This window comes from Saccoglossus kowalevskii, chromosome 12 (genome assembly GCF_978046115.1).
Source record: "Saccoglossus kowalevskii chromosome 12, keSacKowa6.1, whole genome shotgun sequence".
Classification (NCBI taxonomy): domain Eukaryota; kingdom Metazoa; phylum Hemichordata; class Enteropneusta; family Harrimaniidae; genus Saccoglossus; species Saccoglossus kowalevskii.
Window position 1 is genome coordinate 12484490 of NC_140652.1, and position 13603 is coordinate 12498092.

A 13603-nucleotide genomic window follows, 5' to 3' on the forward strand; every position below is an offset into this window, starting at 1 on the left:
CCCATCGACAGTAGAAAAGTAGAAACTTGAGGCGAAAATAATGAAAAAAAACGGCTGTTACGGCCCGACCTGATTTCAGGTCGGTAAAATATGGTAACTCGCATAGGATGGAACTGTAGCTCCCTGGTTTCGCGTTAACACCACGACGAACAAAATAACCGACAGCGAAACCAAGCGAGCTACAGAACTGCAGCTAATGGAAATCGTCTTTCCAATTTGATCCAGTGCGACGTTGTGAAAGGAGCGACTCTATCGTCTCATCTATGTCTAGTTTGTAAGAGAAAGATTGATAGCGCAGAAAAATCCGCCAATAATGTAAAACAGTGGCGTGAAATTGTCAGTCATTCTAATATCTCCCAACCTGTGAACGAAAGTGTTAAGCGTGCTGCCTTGAAATCGCCTGCCAAAACTAAAATGGCGCGTGTCACGTGACTTTGTTTACTAAAGATAGCGTGGGCGTTTGATTGACACTCAACTCATTAGTATTCCACCAATCACAGCTACATCTACTTTCTGGATGTGCGCAGTCAAATTGTATAGGAGACAAGCTGGAGTCTCGTGTGGCGATAGCGATAACACCGGGACGAATGGTCTGGGGTATTGCGAATCATGTAAATCTTTTGATGTTTTCGTTATATAGTGTATATTTTCCCTGATAACTACATTCCGTTTAAGTAAATCCATGTGAACATGTTCCTGGCAAATTCGCCGTGAACTTAAAGGGCGGCAGTCGCCGTGTCGCGTCCTGTTAGATATGGGACTCATAGCGACGTATACAACGCGCGTGAAATACATTGTTTATTTACATGAAATTCGAACACGCGCTTTAAAACCAAGTGAGATGAAATGTCAGTGAAAATTATATAGTTTTATAGTACACCATTGCGTGTATATAATTATGAAATACAAAGCATCGTAACGTAAGAATACGCTTTTCGGGCGCCCTCTGGCGACGAATCGCTTGATTGACGTTAAAATTACGATAATGAGTGAAAGCAATAGTAATAGTCTACTTTCTCGGTGTTAGCGAGACTGGGCTACAGGAAGATGCTTGTTTTTGTCATAGCAGCAAATACAAACATGTCAACATGCTGATATTTGGTAAAGGGAAATTTTGTTTTTGTGACGTCGATTGGTAGGTCCACCGCGACGAGCACAGTATCACGCGCGCATGTTTACGTTGCATCATATATGCGCGCGCATGAAAAACGCCGTATATTCGACTTCCGGGAAAGTGGTCAATACAAAACTGTGTTCGGTTGTGGTTGTTATTTAGAATATAGCAAATCTACCAAAGACATTCTCTTTTTTCAACAGACGACTGCAGATCAACAAAATAACCGCGATGGGACGGTCTTCTCGTCAACCATCTATTCATGCCTGTGAAGCGCGTCGTCACAAGGCGCGATTTAAAACGAGATGTATTTACACCACGTGAATGTTTGTACTTACCTAATCCTGGCATGCAGTCTAAAATGTCACCACATTCATCGTTTTCCACACACCCACGAAAGTACAGCTCCAATTGATCGTCATCTTCGTCACCAATGACCACGTGACCAACCTGTTTAAATAAATACTCATTGAAATATATATATATATATGCGTGTGTTAATAATAATAATAATAATAATAATAATAATAATAATAATAATAATAATGAGGAGGAAGAGCAGTATGTGGCTATATCAAGAAAAGATACCTGTCTGATCGTATACTATATTTACTCACCCCACACCTAGGATCGGTAAATCCAGTGCATGTCATCTCTGTACCGGTCACGTTAGCGTAACATGCATCGTCGGGGCTATCGCTGTAACAATAATAACATTCCAGCGCATAGAGTGGGCACGCCATTGCTGAAATTAACAAACAACACAGGTACACGTAGTTTACTACGACGTCCCTGGAGATGACAGTGAACGTCCAACATCTCCATTCTATGTCGTAAGGTTCGCCCTTCAAATCAAGTTGGTTGTGGTTATAATGGGAACCCTATTTTTACATGAGCCAAAGCATATATACAAGACAACATTTGATACGTCGAAGAAAACTGTTAACAAAGAAGCTGCTCTCTGATTGGTGTGTCTGTTAGCGTTGGGTAGCCAATCAGACAAATCTCGTAAGTGGCTTTGCATCGACTTACATCATGGGCTGATTGGTTATGTTTCATAAATAAAGACTTACCCAAGATAATCAGTATGACGTATTTCATTGTGATGGGACAAACTCGGATTCAGTACGGTAAACTAGAAAACGAAGAATACACGTGATTATAAATACCGGTACGTTCGATACACGTGGCTAAATGAGTTGTCCCGTGTATCGGGCGTCTCTAAGATGAGATACGTTCACAGAATATATATACTGGCCCCCAGCAGCCTTACTTTTGATATTGTCCTCTACTTGGATGTAAATTGTAGTTGAAAAACCTTTATGTTAGGAAGCTTCCGTACGATACAGCCATCCGATTACACATTTCAATATCTCTGTACTTAGAGTGTGGGGGTATTTTGAAAAGCAGTATTTATAATAGACTTGCATACAGTCTCATGTCTGCCGCCGCATAATATTTTATTTCATTGTAAAAACACAAAAAAACAACAAGATACTGTATGCAAATCTATATTTATATTTTAATACCAATATTGCTTTGAGCACACGCTAATTCCGGCGTTACCCGACAAAGTATCCACATTTTGGGAATGGAAACGCCTAAGACTGGCCACGCATCGCCCCAAAATAAATAAGAAGTTATCTAGCAGTCTCCACATTTAGCTTTGGTTCTTTGTTGAAAACGAGTAAAATATCGCCAATCGGAACAGATACAATGATTCAGACCATCAGATGTTTCTCGTAATAGTCCTTACCCCCTACTAATAAAACTTAAGGAATTATAAAACTGGTACATGGGATAAAAATGACATACTGGGAAATAACACCGACGTTTTAAACCACTCCAAACTACGGTTGAAATAGAAAAATGCTGTCATTGAGAGGAAGTTAAAAATCGTACCTTTGAGTCGCTGATAGTTGTTACTCCCCGGGCTACGGTAGTGAAGTGATGGAAGTTATTTGCAAACAACGTTTATATAAACGATATTTGTTAACAATAAAGACAGTTGTCATGTAGATGATTTGATTCTGATTTGAATATTATCATGACTACAGAGATTACAAACAATCTACGTTTTGTCGAAAATAAGTGGTTACGAAGGTTACCCAGAGGACACCAAGCCATGTCATGTCCTAACGAATTCTACACTGACCTATCGTTGAACTGTTGTTTGGTCACTGCTTAATTACGTTTTGTATATGCTTCTTTCCGTCCATTGTATACAAATAATTTCAATTGAAGTAAAGTATAAAACGAAGTTGAATTTTGTGGGCGGATTTCGTTTGTTTGGTAAATTATGTTTTGACCGGGCTGACTGAAACATGGCACCTGTCGTTCACGTATACACACCACCATGTGTTATCGAAGATTCGGTAGCCCTATTGGGGACAGGTCTTTTATTACCAATGGGGAAGGAGCCGGGGGGGGGGGTTGTTGGGGGAAGGTCGTTCGTTCTCATGCCCATGTTTTAGAGAGGTTGGCATTGTAATGCCTGTCTTCAGGCAGAATCATGCTTTTTTAATTCCCAAGTTAAAAGGGTATACAATTCTTGCTTGACATTAATATATTGCTTTATTAGCCAGCACTTATGCTCAACAACACTATTGTGCCTACGTATGGAAATTTATGATGGTAATGTTGACGATGAAGGGAATGAGGAGAGGATGGTGATGAAGATAACCTATTATCGACAAGATTGGGTAGAATCACCAATAAAAATCGTTCACTATGTGTCTTTAAGGTAGTTAATCTTAACGTTCAGTACACACGTTTCTAAAAGGTTCCATACACCATCTATATGTAGATTTCAATGCAGTATGAGACTGGAAGTGCACACAATGACAACGATATTGTAATCACACGGAGACAGAGAAAGTATCACCATATCATAAAAGAAAATTAACGCAAGTTTGCTTGAAACTTTGTTTGAATCTCAAAATGAATATGACCTGCGTTTATAACTCAGTATGTGTGATCCTGACACCAAGTCCTGTTCTTCTGCAAGAAAATATGACGCAGGGCAATAATAACTACCATGATGCAACATTTTAATTATCTGTGCAAACCGGTTCCTGACACGTATCTAAATATAGCAAAGTTGAGAACCAAAATGGCAACCAGTCGGGTATATTTTATCAAAAATTTTAAAAAAAATGATGTACATATGCAAGTTATTATAAATGGTCATTTTGTTTGAACATGACCCGTTAACGCACATCTGAGAAATGGCTCTAGGCGAACGAACGGACGCTGACGGAGCCCAAATCAGTAGTCCATGATTTCGGAGACGGAACTGACTAACACTGATTATGTTTCAGCTTGATATTGGGCAGGCTCACCAATGTTTACTACTTTGAATGAAGGGTCATAATTTCAGACCGACTTGAAATCTCTCCGCTCCTGGTAAAAAACAAACGCCCGCCCCCTGTTTACGATAAAATACCCTAGTTAAATTCACACAGGCGAACATATTTTGTGTTTGTTTCTTTTTTTTTGAATGAACGAGTATCAATGTATCTGTGCATGTGCAATCCAATTCAACCATTGAGATCAGATCGACTGGTTTTACGATTAGTCTTATTGCGTTGATCTTAGCAACGCAATTTCAAACACCTTCAATGTACAAAAAAATTTATTCATTGTTAATGCTTCTCTGTTTAGCAGCAATACGTTATTGACTCACGCGAAAATTGTGCCTGTGTGATTGGCTACCCAACCCTAACAACTGTCTGGCCAATCAGCGACAAGCTCGTTTGTTGACATTTTTTTTTTCGACGAAACGAATTCTGCTTGTATGCTAGGCTTGTACATGGCACAACCTACTCGTATGTTTTATTTAATTAATATATTATTTACGTTGTCGTGTAAGCGACATTATTCCTATTTGGGATTCTTTACTCCATGCAGTAGCTGTATAGTCTGGCATTCTGCACTAATTACCTATATTATTTCTAAAATAAAATGCCGAATGTGTACCATGAATACATTGCCGTTTTGTTGAGTAAAATATCTCAAAATAGTATCAGTCCTTATCGAAAATATTAAGAAAAAAAATGAAAAAGGGAAATAGTGAGAAAACCTCGTGAATGAACATCAACTTTTGAAAGTTTATGAATTTTTCCTAAAATATAGAAAACATGTTTAATAATAATAACACATAACTTGTCAAAACCTTAGGTAAACAAGCCCAGACGACAGACTGACTATCGATCCACCCACCACCCCATCCCTGGAATTCGAAATTCAACTGTAGAACCGCGAGTGGACCATAGACCCTCTGTTAGAGGGTCTATGAGTGGACCCATTAGTAAATTGACTGTCATTGCAATACAAGATATTAAACATACCATTAGTTGGATTTTGAGAGGTAAACATAGTTGTTGACATTTCTCTGACCCCTATCTGGTCATGTACAATTGCGTACTAGTATATACACAGAATAGTAGTCGAATTATTGTGTGAGAAGTACCTGTCAATGTCACGTTAACGTCATGGAGTTTAACGAGGTTGTCGGGTATTGCCAATGGCAACTATTCACCTTGCACTGAAGAGAGGGACGGGTGTGGTTATATAAGCTGGTAATTTGACTATGATATAGAAAAGATAACCTGTACTGAGCCCGTGTATGTTGAGATTATTCGGGACAGTTTAAAATCTGATGTCATTTTCGTTTTGTTATCAAACGACAGTAATGACCTTCGCTTTCAGTACCAGTAGTATTGTCTAGTACATCACGTTCCAACTTGTCTTCAACTTTCTTTCAATCATACTAGGCGAGCAATTCTGGTATAGATTACTCATAAATAAAAGATCCTAAAGTAGGCCAACATAAAATCATTTGCAAATACTAGCTGCTGACTCTGCTAAAACATGTATTTTTTGTTGTTTTTTTTTGTCAATGATTGATTCACTAATTTCACACAATTAAATCTTATGACGTATTTGCGGTGATGCGTTAATTAATCGTAACCACAGTCGCTTCCCGAGCATCTTGAAGCAGAACAAGAAACGAATAGCCGTGTGTATGTGATCGATCCTGACATGACCTGGATATACACTGGCACGCCCGTACGACAGAATCCACAAGTCCCCATTTTCGGACCGCGGTCACGGTTTCGGACGTGCTCTTGTCTGATTTGCATATCAATGGCAAGTTTTCCTAATTTAAATGACTACACAATCCATTATACCATAGACCCTCTAACAGATTAGAGGGTCTATGATTATACCTTGCATATCACAATTTCAATGATCTCTGCATTTGCTACGATTATTCATTATAATTCATGTAAAATACACAGGCAATCAAACAAAGGCTTTCGTTAGGTTAGACAGAATGTTATACATGTTCCACTGAAAATAATGATCTGATATTTTTACAAAATGACGAAGGAAATGCATGGATTAAAAAAGCAGAAGCCTCGTTCAAAATAGGTGCTATTATTGGACATTGTATGTTTTATTATACACAATTAATCAATGAAGTGTCACGTGACTTATGAAATCCACCAATGATTGATGCACTGTTTACCAAACGAGTCCATTATTTGAACATTAAAAAAAATATAATCTTGTTCAACTTGTTTTGAAGCGTGTTTGCATTCGTGTAGCTCTTCATTCGAGCCTGGTCACGAGTCTGGGGAACGCGATGAACAAAGCTGAGATGGTGAACATGTGTTTATGGTTTATATATATATGGTGGCTTTACGTTAATTAATATTGATGAAAAACCACGGCAATACATTTGCATAGATTAATCTGGTGATCGATTTTCGATACCAGAGTCGGAAGTGTCTTGTGCAATAGCGATGTTATTAAACTGGGTTCGCAAAACAAGCATTCACACATGGCCGCGAGACATTATGAATCATACTAGTCACATCCGGGTCAGTGTAAAATAATGGTTTTGTATTACTGGACGAAGCGTACTCGACCGTCAACGACGAGTTTACTGCGTGGACGTTCTCAATTCGGCGATCTCCGACCTCAAAACAAACTTGAAAGGAACTGAACGTTCAGTTTTACCAATGAAAAAAACACATAAAAGAGCGCCCGAGTCAAATTCACTGTCCATTGTTTTAGTTCCGCAGTGTTTTTTGAACAATCCGGAAAAAAGACAATTTCATTCGAATTTTAAAGGTAAGGTGTTTATCACTGTCACGTCTGTCTTACTGGGAATATGCGTTGTTCTTAAAAATGCAGAGTTTTGTGTAATTTGCTGTATAATGACAATATTTTCACCTGCTGGTGGCGCACGCATTGTAGTCGAGTGAGACATGGCGTGAAAGTAAGGAAAAGCGAAGTGAATATATCACGCGCGGAATCGCACGGTTCCGCTAAACGGTTTCATAACCGGCCCACGAACCCGTGCGTGATCGTGTTAGGAAAAGCTGTATTTCACTGCAGTTAAATTGAGTCATTTGATTGGGCGCGCCAAGGAGCTGGCGTCACCAATCAGCGTTACTGTATCATAAATGTGAACGTCTGGGGTCACCACAGATAAAAACAATGGCGGCATGTAGGCTTTGCGCTGATTCACCGGGAGTCAGTGACACGTTTCCAAAAAAAATTATTCCAACGTTGAAAATTGTTTGTAGACAAGTGAATGAAGACTATGGAATGTTTACATATTTGTGCAAACCGTGTTTTAGTAAACTGACAAAACAAATAACATATCGACTTTCCCTTAGGTACAGCAGTAAGTTTTTTAAGCCCGCGATTATACATGCATCTATCACATTAGCTGTACGCAGTCTGGTTGGTTATATAAACCGAGTAGCAATGGACAAAACGTTAACTGGGAAAATGGAGTAACGCCAACACCGAACAGTTTTTGGTTTAGAATCACCGATGGCTACAGGCGTGAGGGGATTCGGGAAAATACATTTCAATTCATTATATATTTCTGATTCAAATATTTTATTGCTTAAAACGATATTGATAATTAAATATCACTCACTGGACTTGCATTATTAAGATTTAAGTTCTTGAACAAGTTTTGAATTAAGTACTAACAGTCATTCAGCTACACGTAGTTCGCGGATACTTCCTCATACGATTCTTTACAGCAAGTATATATGCCTGCCATTTTTGAACGTTATACAACAACTTACATTATTTATGTATCTTTTTGGTAATACACATTTACTCGTTAATTATACGACTTTTTTTGTTGTATGTTATAATTACTGTGCAATAGTGCAAATTGGTAGATGGCGAAACTCACCGTTTGATATAATTTGCTGACTTCCCAAACTAGTAATGATTTTTGTTACCATGTTCATCGGGGGGAAACTAAATTTTAAAATGCGTCTTTTCAATATTCAGATTGCGTTTTGCGTGAAATAGCTTTTTACGTGAAAGTGTTGCGATGATAAATACCTCATTAAAACACGTCTTCGGTTGGGACACTATTCCACGTGTCGTAATCAAACACATTTCAAATTGTGTGTCCAGTGAAATCACTTTTAAAAGTGATGTGATAGTAAGCACTTTTCAATACGTGTTTCTGTTTATGCAAAACATTCCCGAAATGCTGCAATCAAAAACACTTATTACAAGGGGTTTTATCATAGGCACTTTTCGTAATTATGCAGAGGTGTTTTTAAAGTTGGAACAAGCATGTAAACACTTTAAATGTTTTACCCCAAAACAGAGAACATTTTTGTCTTAAAACATTGTAATATAACCATTTGCGATTTTGAGAAAAACACTTAATGTGTTTAATTATAGGACTTAAAGTGATGTTAAAGTGGAGACAACAATGTGTCATATTTCAAAACACTTAGATTTACAGTATATATGCACTCGTGTGTTGTAAACCTGATGGCGTTCTTCGCTTTCTTGTACTTGTATTGTTGTTGCTATTAATTTACTGCTTATTTTTTTTGTTAGGTGCAGAAAAAACTACTTGACCGATTCGACATTGTATTCGGTACCAATATCTCATTCTACACATTTCTCTAAGTCTGTGTCAGACGAAAAAGGTCGGTTACCATTTGGAATTTACCGAAATTGTGAAGCCATTTTAAAGTACCTTCACCGCCAAGTAAATTGAGTTCAAATATTGACGATATACATAGGAGATGCCTACATTCTAAATATTTTAACTGGATCCGGTTTTTTCGACCACTAATTAGAAATTGAATTATAAAAAAAGTTAAAATTTGGAAAGTGTTGTACCTAGAGAACTTTATTACTTAATTGGCTGATATTTAGTGTAAGTCTACCAACAAGTAGGGTTGTCATATTGTGAGAAGGATTAGACTAAAAGTTTCAAATAAAATATTTTTAGAATAAATATAATTCGTACAAATTATGAAAGAATAAATATAAACTGCAACATACCAGGTATGATACAATACAGTTAAATAAACCGTGTAACGTATTAGTTACGAGAGAATAGGTACAAATAAACTGTAACATACCAGGTACGAGTTTTACATTGATGAATGTTGACCAGTGGCAGTGCGATGCTGCACTCGAGGTTTAAGTGTTTATGGCGTTATGGTTTTTTAAATTTATTTACAATGACCGAGGTCCCCCTAGTGATAATCCATGAACATGATATACCAAGATGGAGTTACAGCGTGACTGTGCGATCAACTGCAGACATTAGCTGCGACAACACAACCTCTTCCGCACTTTGTTGCAAACAAATCCCAGTGTATAATGAATGGGCAATACATTAATAATTGTCTCTTCAGCTTATGATTCGTTATTTGGCATTCCAGACACAAATATTCAGCAATAGTGGTGGAGAGGGGTCTTATGTACGAACTTACCAATTATTCCTGTCTATCAAAAATTCACCGAAAACCACTAATGATATGCATGTACAAGTAATTTATGGCATGATAAAACTACACAACACTCCGTTCACCTCGCTAATCTAAGCTACATTTTAGAAGAGTTTTAGCACACAGCTGAAGCAGAATTCGAACACCAATGCGTGACTGAATTTATTGCAGTGAAAACGATGACTTGGATGTTTATGGCGCAACTTTCCGGTTATTGAAAATAAAGACGTTTAGTCAGTCGATACTAAATTATGGTTTCCCGATACGTTCCTTAGTTCAAAAACGATTTTCACGTTGATGCACAGGTGACGTAGCTGGCGACAGTAATTTTATGTATCTTTCATATCATAGACGTATTTGGAACGGTGGAACGGGCTGAGTGATCAGCGAATAATTCACTGGCTAGCAAGTACACATTGAAACCCACTATAGGTGTACTAGTCTACAAGTAAACCGAGCCAGGTTAGATCGTACTAAATGCATACAAAAAAGCACGCCTTAAAGAAGTTTTGATTCAAAACGAAAACGTTCGAAAATGCAAGGACGTGTCAGCCAAAAAGTTTATAAATAATGAAATGTAGACATTGTATTTCAGCCCATATATTTTAATACAACAAATGGTACGTGTAATTAATATGTTACATTACCCGAGAGTCAATAGTAATCTCGTTGCGGTTACATTGTCCAGGAACTAAACGGCACTAGTTATGGATGAACCCCACAGTCTTCGCAGTGAGTGGCATAACTACAGACGTTATAGAGGCTACCGAGACCACCATCGTCACATTCCCAATCCCATGCATGAATGCAAGTATTTGTACACCGCAGAGGTCGCAGTCCACAGTCAGCACAGTCTGTGCCGTATCCACAAATTGAATATTGGCTACCTGGCCCACCATCATCGCATTCGTCGTCTCGGTGATGCTCACATTCGTTAGTGCAGACTTAATGCACTTCGCAACCCACAATCTTCGCAGTCTGTACCAGCCGAACACAGCGAATTGAGACTACCTGGACCACCATCATCGCATTCATCATCATATGGGCAATCACATTCATTCAAGCATACATACGATCGCGATCCACAATCCGAGCAGTCAGTACCATATTCACAATACCAATACAAACTTGATAGACCACCATCGTCACATTCATCATCGTACGAAGAATCGCAGTCATTCGTACACTTATCGTAAGCGGAACAGCCCTCTGCAAACAAAAACAGATATTAATGTCAATTAACTACTCTACACCTACGATTATTCAGTATCGTTTCCGATACAACTCACCCAGTATTGGGCCAATTGTCATTGTCGTGCCCCCCCCCCCCAAGTTATTCTCAATTACAACGAAAAGCACACATGAATATGTACTTCATCCACGAGAATGTCCTAATGTCATCTTACCGCAGTATTGTAAATAATTTTCTAAGTAGGGTTAACAATATTTATCAGTTTTATATCGCGCATTGGTAGTAGAAATTGTTTTAACGCTCGTTCATCTGCAAAGAATCGTACACCGCATCGGGTATACTTGGCTAATAAATTCGTAGTACACGATGGAGCACCTGTCTTGCACATGTTGACGGTCAGGTATTAACCGACAAAGGAGCCAACACTAAGGCCCAAGGAAAAACTGGGCCATCTACGACTGCAGTGCATTAATCTTTACTTTCATTCCGGCCAAACACTCGTGGGTAAGGGAAACAATATTATAGTTCGAAAATTGACAATAGAGCACAAAAAGTGACACTTTCCAAAACGCCATTTACAATTGCTGTCGCGATAATTATACGAGTAAATATATTACTGCTTACCCATCACGTTTTTCAGCCTACTTGGACAATCACCAGCTGTCGATGCAATCTCATATCTTTGGTCGTCCTTGTTTTCGTCCGCTTCAGCCTCTCCCACGTTTTGCACAGCCTCTCCCACGTTTTCCACAGCTTCGCCCACGTTTTGCACAGCTTCGCCCACGTTTTACACAGCTTCGCCCACGTTTTACACAGCTTCGCCCACGTTATCCACGGCCTCTCCCACGTTTTGCTCTGCCTAGCCCACGTTTTCAACAGCCTCGCCCATGTTTTCAACAGCCTCGCCCACGTTTTCCACAGCTTCGCCCACGTTTTGCTCTGCCTCGCCCACGTGTTGCTCAGCCTGCCCCACTAATTCCACAGCCTCGTTCAAGTTTTCTACAGCCTCCTTCACGTCAGCTTCTGGTTTGCCAGCATTGGCCTGTTAGCCATATTGTTGGGAAGCCAGTTTTTGCTTCCAATTTCTGGGAATTCCATTGGGAAATGCGTCTACCACAATAGACATGGCGACCACCACCATAAGCAACCGATATAACCGCATTATCTGAAAATGAAATTGCAAACGATTACAAATAAATATTGCACAAATTCAAATCAGTAAGGAATTTTCGATTGTCACTGGAAAGTAGTTTTTATGCGTAATAGGGCAATATAACATTTCAACTAGCCTTAATCTGATTTCCAACACAAACAAGAGAGAGGGCTGAGAGAAGTGAAACAAACGACACTGATAGGAACGCCTTTTATAGGTTCCAACTGCTGTTATTGTATTGTTTTCGACATCTTACTTTCTATTGGCTGCTGTGAATTTTATAAACGTTTTAATTGGCCATCACACTTAGCCACCTGGAATGCAGAATGACTTGCCAAACTATTGAAATGCAGATGTTCCTAACGGGTTCATTGTGTCGATAAATACAGTGGAGAAAATCAAATTGAAATAATATGTCAAAAGAATAAATACATCAATGATATATTGAACAGTTTGAAAATATAAACATATGTTTAAAATCCCGAATAGATATATCGAGTGCATTGAGTTATAGACTATGATATCAGTAAGCACGTTAAAGTTTAATTGCCACATACTAAATTGCACTTCACTGATCTTTGGTCATCTAGAAGCTACCTTACAAATGTCTTGCATCTAATTTGAAGTCGTTATTAAGACTGAGTCCGAAACCACTTTCTGCTGACCCCCCCCCCCCGTGCTCTAATGTATAGTATCTTGTCATAACTCTTCCATCGACATGAAATATTCTAAACGTATTCGAAAGTCTCAATTTTTAATAATTTTGCAAAAAATTTAACCTAAAAATTTAAATAAATCCCGTGTTTGAATTCTGCTTAGCTGCGTGCTAAATCCAATCAACCCAGATAGACTTCCGTAGTTTCCTACATTGCGCACCTCTGCCACAAAACAAATCAATTTTCTGGTCAATCACCCCACTACCCTCAGTCAAGAGAACTAGACATAACAATTCTTTGTTTTCACGGTAAGTTTGAATAAAATGTGAAAGTGCCCAAAATATTAGTTGCTAATTTACATGTACATGTAGTTTCAACCAAGCTGGATCTCCCTGTGTATTACGTTCCATTAAAATTTGATAAGTTGATAGATCAGTTGAAAGGCTAAACAAGCTCATTTATATCAATTAGATAATTCATGGTTTTGAATAGCATGGTTAATGGCACATGGTTTGTGTGTTATGTTTTTTATATGTTTTATATTATCAAACATTGCTTGTCGTACATGCATATATGCAGTGGATTTCAGTGAATTTGATATACTGGCATAATAAAGATTATGCATAATTGAGTCGTTAATAAGCACAGATTGCAACCCAAAACTAATCAAATATGTGCATTATTTCA

At 38.4% G+C, this 13603-nt stretch overlaps 1 long non-coding RNA gene across 1 annotated transcript; it reads right to left on the minus strand.

The window, feature by feature from the left end:
- Nucleotides 1–10499: 10499 nt before the first annotated feature.
- On the minus strand, nucleotides 10500–12472 carry LOC102807693 (uncharacterized). Its single transcript, XR_438384.3, has 3 exons — nucleotides 12397–12472; nucleotides 11732–12272; nucleotides 10500–11124 (listed from the first exon to the last, which is right to left on the minus strand). It is a non-coding gene; the product is annotated as an uncharacterized LOC102807693 (long non-coding RNA).
- Between the last annotated feature and the right edge of the window lie 1131 nt (nucleotides 12473–13603).